Source organism: Felis catus, chromosome A1 (assembly GCF_018350175.1).
Source record: "Felis catus isolate Fca126 chromosome A1, F.catus_Fca126_mat1.0, whole genome shotgun sequence".
Classification (NCBI taxonomy): Eukaryota; Metazoa; Chordata; class Mammalia; order Carnivora; family Felidae; genus Felis; species Felis catus.
Window position 1 is genome coordinate 99,044,035 of NC_058368.1, and position 12,819 is coordinate 99,056,853.

The following is a 12,819-nucleotide window of genomic DNA, read 5'->3' on the forward strand; positions in this document are numbered from 1 at the left end:
AGGCCCCAGCCTACATTAGGTTTCAGGTGTGTGTATGCGTACCTGCTACGGCAGTTTTCCTTTCTCCTCAGATACTCTCCACAGGAAGCAAGATGGATTTGGCTTCTGTGCAATTACTGAAGTAGAGCCAGCGACATATCCACAGTTACCGGCCATCACGCTTGTAGCATTTCTGTAAGATGAACAAAGATGTGACTCAGCAGTGATTTAATAACCATCCTGCCACCCTTAAGAGAATTTATATGGGCCTGTTATGTCACTTGCTGCCACACAGACCTCAGCAGTGGAGCTGTTGCATGAGGGATTGCTCTGTGGGCCTGCAGGGGGAGGAAAATGAAATGGATCAGATTTCACAGAACATTCCAAGTTGGGGTTCTGGTGGGGTTCTGGTTTTTCCGATCTGGTTTCCTACAGGGGATAGGTTTTGGTTTCTATAGTTTGGTTGCAAAGAGATATATTTCCAGTTTACCAGGTTGCACGGATAGGGTGGATGTTACGTTACATATACACAAACACATTTTGAGCACTGAACTTCCTTTGATCATCAGTTTTGTACTCAGACATGCTCAGTCTAATCCCACTTAACCCACTCTTTAATCTGCGGCCAATACTTTGAATTTTCTGACGTGTTTTTTCTTTCAGATTTCTTATTTTTAGCAATGCCTATTGAGTCTTCAGAATTTCTAGTTTTGTTGAATTAATAAAAATTCTATGCGTTTTGAAATCCAGTATAATTTATAAATATGATAAAGCAAAGTTAAAATATATTTTTAATTATAAAATAGAGCTTCTTTCCTTTAGTTAGCTACCCCCCAACCCATTAATTTTTTTTTTCCTATCTTTAGGCAAGAGGCTTTTCATGGTACTTGACATGCAGTCATGGATTGGCACAACATAACTATTCGTTGAAGTAGGTGGCAAGGTAAAATGCCTTTTCTTATCAATTTTCCTCCAGGTATTCTTGTTACAGTTTTTTTTTTTTTTTTTGCATGGATTTTTTTAGTCTACACTTTGATTTGTGACACAATCCATACATACAAATGCACAGTCATGGAATATAGTTTTATCATGTGTATTGGATTTATGTGAATCTAAATCTGCATACTTTCCCCACAAAAAGAAAATGATTATATTTTAAGTACTCCTGGTACTTCCTTACACCCGAGCTTCCGTTATGGGAAAGAAAGTGATGGGAGTTGGGAATGTACTGCGTCAGAGCCCATCTCGGTTCTGAGGATCACATCTCCTTATAAACCCATATTCTAAGTGCCATTCCCATGTTTAAAGGTACAGAGATGTCTGCCAACTTCCTGTGGTTCTCAAATAAATGATGCCTTTTAAAACATGTTTTATTTATGTATTTATTTTGAGAGAGAAAGAGAGAGAGAGAGAGAGAGAGAGAGAGCAAGTTCGTGTGCAAGTAGGGGAGGGGCAGAGAGAAAGGGAGAAAGAGAATCCCACACAGTCTATGCACTGTCAACGTGGATCCTGATGCGGGTCTAGAACTCAGGAACCCTGAGATCATGACCTGAGTTGAAATCAGGAGTCCGACACTTCATGGACTGAGCCACCCAGGCACCCCCAAATAAATGATGTCTTATTCCTTACTCAGAAGTCTTTATTGTTTTATAAATATTGGAGGAGGGCAGGTCTGTGTTTTAAGGTGTGGCACTTCCCTGAAGTATTTCCAAGAGCTTTTCACTCTTCATGGTATAATCTAATTCATCACAAAATGAGACTTCATTGTGTATGTTCCCTCTCTGTATATAATCTACTTCATATGGGTATGTATGCATTTACATGTGTAAAAATCAGTATTTGTGATAGTGTATGTATATGTATAGGTATATAGATATTATTCAGTTATATTTAAGAATTTCATGATACAAATTACAGGTGAAGAAAACTTCAAAATTCTTCACAGTTGGAAAAAACTGAAAATTTGGTTTTTTTTTTTGAATTTCAGTTCAAGTTTGAACAATCTTGGTTCTCTGCTTCTCTCCTGGCCTCACCCTCCAGTGAATATACATGACTATGGTAATCTGATGATGTGTATGGACACTTTTTATACAACCCAAGCACCCTTAAGGGCTTCTTAGCTCTTTGAGATTCAGGAGGATGAGGCCGGTAACCACATTTTCCCAGCTGTGCAGATCTAGAACCTTCCTACAACCTCTGCCCCAAGGGCGGATTGATACCATTCTTTGTCTGTTGTTGGCTTTCCCATGAACCCAAACACCAATAGTACCTTGATCTCTTTGGCCTATATATTGAGGGACAGTGGGTAGCCAGGGAGGGAGCTCTTCATAGCCCACTCAACATTCTGCCCTCATCCTCAGGACCTTCATCTATACCTTCTGTCCCTGAGCTGAGCAGTCCTCCCTCACTCATTTTCCCTACTGTTCAGACTGCCTGGGAGGCACAGTTACTCCCGCTCACATTCTTAGTGGTTGCAATGGAAAGCAACCCATTCGATCTCCGGTAAAAAAGTTGAAGTCAGAATAATTTCTTTCTCAGAGGAAAAAGGAAAAGCGACGAAGGATTTTTATTGGTTGTAGCTCAGCCTCCTTTGGCTCACACTGCCATCCTGATCCTCTGCTAGTTTTTCTGGGAAGTTAGTTGGGAATCTTTTTGATTAAATGAATTTAAGTTGGCTTCTTTATTTGTGTCCTTTTAATATGCCTCTTTCTTTAAGCTCTTTTTTTTTTTTTTCTGAGCCAGCAGTGGATTCCAAGTTTATTTTGCATTTTTCGTGATCCATTAATGGAATTAGCCATATCTTCAAGGTACTGTACTTCTTTTAGAGGAGAATGCATTCAGAAGCCACACTCTAGATCATAGATGTGCTTACTGTCATCAGGCTTTCAGAGTAGACAGAGCTAGAGTGTTTACATACATTTGACCCTTTATACATACTTTTATATGATCTAGAAAGATTGTATATCATGAGTTCACACTGATGTTTCTTTTTTTATTTAATGTTTATTTATTTTTGAGACAGAGACAGCATGAATGGGGGAGGATCAGAAATAGAGAGGGAGACACAGAATCCGAAACAGGCTCCAGGCTCTGAGCTGTCAGCATGGAGCCCGACGCAGGGCTTGAACTCACAGACCACGAGATCATGACCTGAGCCGAAGTCGGACGCTTAACTGACTGAGCCACCCAGGTGCCCCAGCACACTGATGTTTTTAATTCCAGTTCAACACCTTTGGTTTTTTTTCTATTTTTTTTTCTTTTTTTCTCTATTTCCTCTCTGACAGTGAGAATCCTGGCTCCCATTACTATCAGTATACATACAATCCCTTTGTATGTAATTAGTCACCCATCTTCATGGCTGCTCTGTCCCCATGTGGATGCCCTGTGAACCCTATTAGGTGCCTTTAAGCCTGATTTTTGTTCTCAGTTCGTGGGGCTGCATTGTCTCATGGATGCCTTCCCTATTCCTCTGAGGCTCTGATTCCTTATACCAGACTTTCTGCCCCACATTACATGTCCCATTTAAGTTCTGAATCTTTACACCAGGCTGCACCCATATGGGGACTCCTTCCTGCATTAAAGGTATATTTGGAAAGGCTGACAAAAATACATAAAACATTTACTCAGACACCCTGTGCTGGGCTGACCCTGGAATATGGATGCCTTCCTTACTGAGCATTGCCTCTGACTGCACATACAGGGCTACTCTTTGTGTGAATACCTTCCTCACTCTTTTAGGGCTCTAAAACCCTTCAGCAAGTTGCCGTCCGGTGTAGATTCTGTCTTCGTCCTGCTCAAGATCTCACTTCATTCACTGGACTTCCCAGATGCATGGATACCCTCCTCTGCCTGTTCTAGCTGAACAGTTCCTTCTACCCAGCCTTACCCCTACTCCCACTTCTGTCATTGTTCTTGTATTCCAGCATCCAGCTCTGGGCCACCACAGCAGCTCCACCCCCTGGTCCAGATAGACCTTGTTCTGCTTCACTTAACTGTTTGGCAAGTGAGTTATTCAGAAAAGGAAAGGAACAGGCAGAAGAGGAAGAGTCCTTGCACCATTTTAAGGTATCTACTTTCTTTGCTTGGTTCAGTTGTCTACAAATGCAAATGTAAAGGAAAAATCTAAAATATTTACACTGCAGTGACTAAGTAGTGTCAGAATTATAAGCTCACAGATGTCAAGTTATATATATTTCCATATTTGTATTCTCAGTATGTAGCATATGGCGTGGCACGTAGCAAATATTTATGATTAGTGAATTAAAACTTGCATGGGATGACTTCATGGTTTGTGTTTTAAACTACACTTCCAAATTTTGCAGGAGCTTAGTCTACTAACAACTTCCCCCTCCCTCATTTTTATTATTCTAAAAAATATGCTGAATAAAACAGTGTAATTTAAGTTCTAAGGCGCTTTGAATCTTTATTTCTTCCGTGTGTGTGTGTGTGTGTTTGTGTGTGTGTGTCTTTACCTTTTCTAGTTCCATTGTATCATTCCTACAGATATGCAAATAGACTGTGGTATTTAACCTCCCGTTTGCTCTATACCTCCATGTCCCTTCATCCTTTTTCATCCATCTGCCCCCAGTCTATTCTAAACCACTGTCATTTCTCATCTCAGGACTATGTTTCCTTGGGGGAAGAGGGCATATGGATTCTTTCCTGGTCTTTCTGCTTCTCTTTCCCCTTCAGTCTTTTTTCTGAGTAGCAGTTTGAGTCTTACTCCCCACTACCTCCTCAGCCTTATTTTTGGCCACTTCCTCATGGGCAGCACCACAGACAACTAATCTCTAAATAATTCCTTAAACGCATAAGACTACTTCCATTTGGTATCTTTTCACTTCATTTGATATCTTTGATATCTTCGAAATGTTGTCTTTTCTTCTACCTTTAGGTCCTAGCTTTCATATTGGAAGCTACTGTATCCAGAGTTGTCCTGTTTACTTCCTTCACTTTCAGTAGTTTGTAATTATGTTGTCTGTTTCTTTTTTTTTCACCTTTCCTTCTCATAGACCATAGACTTCATCATCGTAAGGACCATGATTATCTTGTTTTCCATTGTATTCTAAGAAGAAAAGTTAGATGCTTAATAAACATCTGATGAATGTATAAATAATAATGCTGAAACATTCAAACAAAATAAGGATAGAGGAGACAGTTTTAAAAATATGTATGCTCTAGGGGCACCTGGGTGGCTCATTCAGTTGAGTGTCTGACTCTTGATTTTGGCTCAGGTCATGATCCTGGGATCGTGGGTTCAAGCCCTTCATCGAGCTTCACGTATGACTCCATGTTGAGCATGGAGCTTGCTTATTAGGATTCTCTCTCTTCCTTGGCCCTTCTCACTCCCTTGCACATTCTCTCTTTCTCTAAAAAATAAAAAAAAATAAAAAAATGTGCTCTATACATAGGAGTAAATGTTTTATGTATTTTTGTTAGCCTTTCCAAATATACCTCTAATTCAATTTTTAAAAATCACAGTTTCCAAAAAACAAACAAAAAAAAAAGTGGCATTATTGTACAACATGTATATGGACTTTTATTTGGGAAAAATGAATTTTTAACTTATGAGAAAACTGTACAGCAAAAATATTACCAGTTAGCTTAAAATATATTTGCAATAACAAAACAGTTGACTTCCTTAGCTTAGTTCAAGGTTTTTCAAGATTTCCGTTAACTTAAAAATATTTGGAAGCCAAGCCTAGAATTCAAGAAAACCACTAAAATGTTAACGTGTCAATTCTTACTCTGTGCCAACTGAATAGAGGCAAAAGTTTTTGAATATTTTTCTCATACATATTTAGGTGAAATGTAAGAAGGAAATATGTTGAATGTATACTATGATGCCCAATTACTGTGTGTCTGCCTTTGGAGTGCTTATGGCCCAGGGTAATTGATGAGGTCCCAAATAATATCAAAAAGCAATTTATTCTAGAGCAGGGTTTTCAAACTATGGCCTGCGGCTTGTTTATGTTCAGCCCTCAAGGTAAGAATTGTATTCACATCTTGAAAGCATTATAAAAAAGAAAAACAAAGATATGAGACAGAGACTGAATGTAATATGCAAACCTTAAAATATTTATTTTATGGCCCTTAATGGGGAAAAAAAATTGCCAACCTATTTTCAGAAGCATTACTGAGGAAAAGTAAGAGGAAAAAAATGGAATAGATGAATCTAATATAGGTAAGAGCACATTTTGGAATGAAATACTCATAGTTAAATATTTGATTTTTGGCTCCTTTAAATTATGAAATTTTGGTCATTTTTTTTTCTTCCAACTCTATTCTGTAGTTAAGACAGTTGGAGATACCAACATTTCAAAAATGACTTGTGATGTTTCAAGATTTATCTTGGATTTTAAAAAAGGTATATGTTCTGGGGCACCTGGGTGGCTCAGGTTAAGCATCTGACTTCTGCTCAGGTCATGATCTTGTGGTCTGTGAGTTCAAGCCCCACATCAGGCTCTGTGCTGACAGCTCATATCCTAGAGCCTGCTTCAGATTCTGTGTCTCCTTCTCTCTCTGCCCCTCCCCAGCTTGCGCTTTCTTTCTCTCTCTCAATAAATAAACTTTAGAAAAATAAATAAAGAAGGAAATAATATGTTCTAAGTTCCCAAAGGAAAAACTCAACAGTATTACTTGGTATTGTATATATGTGTATGTACACAATATATATACATATATAACATATGTGTATACATATATATACGTATATATATATACACATGCTATATATATGTATATGTATATATGTATATACACACACGCACACATACATACATACAACATGTATAGTATATATATATACTGGGCAGGATTTTGTCTAGTACTACAGTTCTTACCATGCAGTGGACCTTATGAAACCTTATAAAAATATTAGTGCCAATTACCCTGATGTTATTTTTCCTCTTTTTTTTTTAAGACAGATTTTTTGAGGAATAATTGACATGCAATAAGTTCAGCATTGTAAGGTATAAATTTGATAACTTTTGACACAAGCATACACCATGAAACATCACTATAATCAATATAATAAACATATTCTTTACCCCAACCATGAGAAGTGAAAAATACCTATTGTAAAATCTAGAGAAACCACTAAAAACTTAAAAGAAGTGTAGCTAGTAAGCTAAAGGGAGACATTAAATGAAATACTACAATTTAAGTAATCCAGAAAGCAAAAAAAGGAAAAAATAAGAAAGAACAAATATAAAATTTAGAAAACTAGCAGCAAGATGATAGATTTAAACCAACCCATATCAACAAATATTATAAATGTAAATGGTATAAATTCTCCACTTAAAATGTAGCAACCATAAGAGTAGATAGAAATCTAGACATAATTATATACCTTCAAAAATTTATTGTAAATATAAAAGTAAATTTCATGACAAGAGATATTAGCAGACATAGAGACATGTCATAGTGATAAGAGTCAATTTACTAAAACTTAAAAATCCTAGATATATATAATAATCTAATAGTAGTTATTTTAAAATACATGAAACATCTATTGACAGAAGTGAAAGGAAACATAGACAAATGAACAATTACAATTGAAGATTCAACATCTCTGTCATAGAAATTGATAGAAATGTAATTCATAAATTATTAGGGATAAAAATACTTGAACAACACTGTCAACCAATATGACTTAGTTGATATATCTAAAGCATTCCACTCAACAGCAGAACATAAATTCTTTTCAAGCACGCAGGAAACATGCATTAAGACCATACCCTGGGCCACAAAATGAATCTTAATGGATTTAAGTGATTGAAATAGTTTTATTTCTATACACGGGCAATAAACAACTAAAAAATAAATTGCATTTATAGTGCCATCCCACAACACAAAAATAGTTGGGGATAAGGTTAACAAAATGTATATCCTAAATATGTAAATACTGACAACTAGAAAATATTTTTTGATCGTTGATTTGATTGGTGTGCAGGGGACCATCCTGTATCATGTTTTAAAGAGCTAGTGTATCATGTTTTAAAGAGCCCTGGGTGGCTCAGTCGGTTAAGCCTCTGACTTAGGCTCAGGTCATGATCTCACGGTTTTTGAGTTCCAGCCCCACGTTGGGCTCTGTGCTGACAGCTCAGAGTCTGGAGCCTAGTTAGGATTCTGTGTCTCCCTCTGTCTCTGTACTCCCACCCCACCGCTTGCTCGCTCGCTATCTCTCTCTCTCTCTTTCTCTCTCTCAAAAATAAGTAAACATTTAAGAAAATTAAAAAAAAAACATATTAAAGAGCTGGTGTACCGTATCTACCATAAACCCAGAATGTGTCCTCTGCCCTTCTAATTTTACGTGGAAAAACTCATGTCCGGTGTACATATTGGAAGTTGACGAATTTCTGTTTCATTTCTGCCATATACTCCTACATATCTACTTCTCTTTGCAAGGTGTAGCCTAAGGTTTACAGGTAAACTGAGTCAGGTGTCAATCATTTTGTGATTATATCTGCCAGTTTTGCCTCTTTTCCTTCAATATGTTCTACAAACTTCTTGTGACCATATTGTTATGTTCCAGGAACTGTGTTTTATTTTTTTTTTATTTTTTTTTTTCAACGTTTATTTATTTTTTGGGACAGAGACAGAGCATGAATGGCGGAGGGGCAGAGAGAGAGGGAGACACAGAATCGGAAACAGGCTCCAGGCTCTGAGCCGTCAGCACAGAGCCCGACGCGGGGCTCGAACTCACGGACCGCGAGATGGTGACCTGGTTGAAGTCGGACGCTTAACCGACTGCGCCACCCAGGCGCCCCGGAACTGTGTTTTATAATAAGGATTTAGATTTAAAAATCCATTCCTGCCTGTAAGATCACAATTTTGTAGGAAGGCATACACAAACTAATAATTTCCATGTAATCTGCTCTAATAGTTTTAGAAACTCTCCTGATGTCAAACTGTTGCTCACATATTTCAGTGTCTTACTTTCCATTGAGTGTTTTTTGGACAGCATAATTGCCTGGATTCTTTCTGCCATTTTCTTTCTCTGACTTTTGATCCCATGTTGGTTTTTGCACCTGATGTTTAGGTTATATTCTTATTTTACACACTTTTTTTGGAAGCCCTGCCTGACTTTGGCTGACTGTCATTGGTTGTCCTTTGGGTATTCTCAGATTTAAACCATTTCTTCTAGTTTTGGTTTAAAACTGATTATAATTGACTCTTCACCTGGTGTTAAAGCTGAAGACAGAGTTATTTTATTTTTTACAAATACTTTTACAAAGTATTTAGGCATGTCAATACCCTGAATATTATAATAATCTGTAAAAGCATGCATTTTAATTCCAGGAGTTTCTCTCTCAGGAAATATTTTATGCACTGTGTATTTCATGAAAATGCAGTGTTTTCTCTACTGAAAACTGTGCACCCTGACTGCTGAACACAGTTTAAAAGCCATCAGGAGGATTGTAGGCTGAGAGAGGGTGCTTGGTTGTTAAGGCTTTATTGATTTTACAAGTTAAAGAATGACTGACTCTTTTTTTCTCCCAAGGAATCCTATATTCTGTCTTTGTGCACACAGACTGTACCATAGAAAGGCAATAAAATGGGAGTGTCTGGCATAGTTAACACCACCAGGAGCTTTAAGAAGTCTTTGGGGAATTATACTCCATGGAGGCTTCATAATACAGTGTTTAGACTGGCTGTCTAGACAGTAGGAAATGAAAATCTGGCAGCCTCAGCTACGTAATAGACTGTTTATGAATATTGAGTTATGGTGTAGTCATGAGCTGCTTAATGTGTACAAGGAGAGCTGAGATAAAGTTAGCTTGCACCACATTTGCCATGGTGACTCATGCTACTGAAATCAGGACCCACAACTTCTGACTTTATCTAGTGCTCAGAAGGTTTTATTATGCCCGTATTTTCACATAACATTGAATAATTTTGTTCAGAAACTCTTACTGTCATGAGACTTAAATAATCAAGTATGTTTGGTTTTTAAAGCCATGAAACATTTATTTTTTCTCCTTTTCATAACTGGACTTGAGATTAATTATCTAAATATATGTGGTATATTTTTCATTTGGGTTTCAGCAAATAATGACTTTTTATGTCTTTGTTTTGTGGAGTGACTCACTTTAAAAGTCATTGACTCAGCTAATCAGTGTAGAGCTGTGTGAATATTTGAGATATGTTCTTAGATAAAGGAATGATTGCAAAATCATGTTTATTCATTTTGCTTTTCGTTTGAGTTATTACTTCTATGAAAGAGTTGCTTTAACTTTTTAAATTCAAAGGAATTTAACCTAGGTCTATTATGGGGAACAAATATTAAAAAATAAAATTTTATCAGTGAATAATCACCCTCTTGGCTGGTGGATTCTGAAGGGAGAAGTAATTTTTGGTAGTGTGACAGCTGTATGTTTATAATAGAATTTTAGCTTTGTTCACCAAAGTGTTGGCTTCTCTTTAATTTCCTCTGCATAACAGACAATTTGTGTCACTTGCTCCTGAAGTATGTTTTTGTTGTCCCTTTTAACAGTATCATAGTTAAGATTATGAATTTACCGGATCATTGAGGAAACAATTTTCAGATTATTGACCACAACAAATGAACCAGAAACATTCAGACTATGAAACCATTTGAGCCATATCACTGAATAGATTATTTGCCAGTTTGGTGTCTTAGCCACAAGAATGATGGATTGCTGACTAAGTTTTCAGGTTGCCATGTAATTAACTTCATTTTCTTTGGGTAGCTTAAAACTAAATCAAAATCATCTAGTCAGGGGTCTTTGTAAGGTCTGACATTTGAAATGGTTATAGTAGACTGATTAAGGATAATCTGATCCATATCCCCAAAAGTTGCCATTTTCCTGGTCGAAATTCACAAAGCTGGTTGAAGGGTTAAGATATGAGATGTGAACAGTAGTCCTATTAAATAAAAATGCTCTGATAACGGTAGTAAGTTTCACTATTTATTTTAGATGACCATTCATTCTTGGAATATTGCTATAAAATAATATTTACATACTTTTTGCAGATGGAGAAAATAGTATTTTGTGGCAATTTTCACCTTTATCACCTCTCTGATGTGTTTCGATTCTTGTTCACCTGAGAGACAGGGAAGACTCCATCGCTCCTGGCCATGACTCTTTGAGGGTTGTGAAAGGAAAAGTGCCCAGATTGGCTATCAGAGTCTCTGGCATGCAATTGAAGAAGCTCTCCAAAGATTGATATTTGTATCCTTGTGTCTGAAATTGAATAGCACTGTTTATTTCAATATTTAAGAGCCTACGATTCATCACTCATGGGGTTACCTTCAAACAGGTGATGTTAGGATTTACCTGTCCTTTATTCTAAGCAGAGTAGGTGGCTTAAAACATATTAATTAAAGAATGTTTAAAAGCGAATATTTCATCATCTTGTAAAACCTTACATAAAAATTAAAGTGAGAAGAAACTCCTACATTTAAAACAAAGTCTAATGGATTTCACTATTCATCCAAGTATATCAAGTGCCAACTGTGTCAGGCACAGATGGAATAAAAATAATTAAGTGCAGTCTTACTTTGCCTTTAGGAAGCTTGCTTGCATTATAGTAAGAAAGACAGATATGTAACTAACCATGTTACAGTGTGGTCGACTCTATACTTTTATAGATGAAGTAATATATTATTTGACACACAAATTGTCATATTTATTTTCCTAGCTATCTATAGCTAGTGAGAGGCAGGGTGGTAGAGAAACAGAAAGAGTCAGGAAGGTCCTCATAGAAGGAGCCCCATGAGGGTTTTTATATTTTCAGTCTTTGGGATTACATCTACACACTCAAGTAACTTGATGCTTTTGGGTGAATATGTAAACTACTTTGGTTCACACAGTCAATTTAGAGAAGCCATCATTGACTCTGATTAAACATTACAAATTCATTCAAAAAGTATTTATGGCTGGGGCGCCTGGGTGGCTCAGTCAGTTAAGCGTCTGACTTTGGCTCAGTCGTGGTCTCGTGGTTTGTGGGTTTGAGCCTCATGTTAGGCTCTGTGCTGACAGCTCAGAGCCTGGAGCCTGCTTCAGATGCTGTGTATCCCTCTCTGCACATACCCCACTCATATGCTGTCTCTCTGTTTCTCTCAAAAATAAATAAAATGTTAAAAAAACATAAAAAAAAGTATGGGCAATATTTCGGATTAAGGACTACACCAGAGACTATACATGAATAAAAAACAAAGGAAGATTTTCAATGAAAGATGATAAATATAAAGATAGGTAGATGTGTGACTTTTTAAGGACATCCTACAGGGGTGAGTCCAGCCATAGTGGAATGTGTATATTAGGGCTTAGAAGGTTCATCAGCACATGGGCAGTGTAATGAAAACCCTAATCCTGGATAAAATCATGGAGCAAAGAATACAGACCAAGGGTATAGTTCTGGGATCCCAGATGAACACAGAAAACTGAAAAGATTTTGGCACTATGTATTCGGAAAGGTATAAAAATATCTTAGAAACTGTGGCCTTAGAGAATTTTGATAGTAGGCCATTACAAAAATGAAATTCCAAAAATACTCTTTGCACTGGATAATATGGATGTCCATCATGACAAAAACCACCGGGTGACTAGAAAAGGGAAGGTGCCAGATTAATGAAACGAAGAGAAAATGAGACAAGCAGAGATGGGGGAAATGGACCACCATTTCAAGAAACATGGAGGAAACAGGGGCACAAGAAATATAGAGCCAGGTAGAGAAACGTAGCCAGAAATCCCAGAGTGGGAGAAAGATGAATTTTGTGCGTCTGGGGAAAGACATAGCTTAGATAGATGAAGAGGCAGCGAGAAGGATTGCTCTTCCTTATCAGACTTGCCACATGGTAAATGGCGTATC

General features: G+C 37.2%; 1 long non-coding RNA gene across 18 annotated transcripts in view; it reads left to right on the forward strand.

Moving 5' to 3' along the window:
• Positions 1–12,819, forward strand: part of LOC109499940 — a 224,522-nt gene that overhangs the window by 102,575 nt on the left and 109,128 nt on the right. For 16 of the 18 annotated variants that reach the window (XR_006598286.1, XR_006598296.1, XR_006598292.1 and 13 more), the window contains 2 exons: positions 846–922; positions 3,903–4,044. This is a non-coding gene — a long non-coding RNA (uncharacterized LOC109499940). The remainder of the gene's footprint in view (positions 1–845; positions 923–3,902; positions 4,045–12,819) is intronic. The other 2 variants (XR_006598300.1, XR_006598302.1) reach the window with 1 other exon arrangement.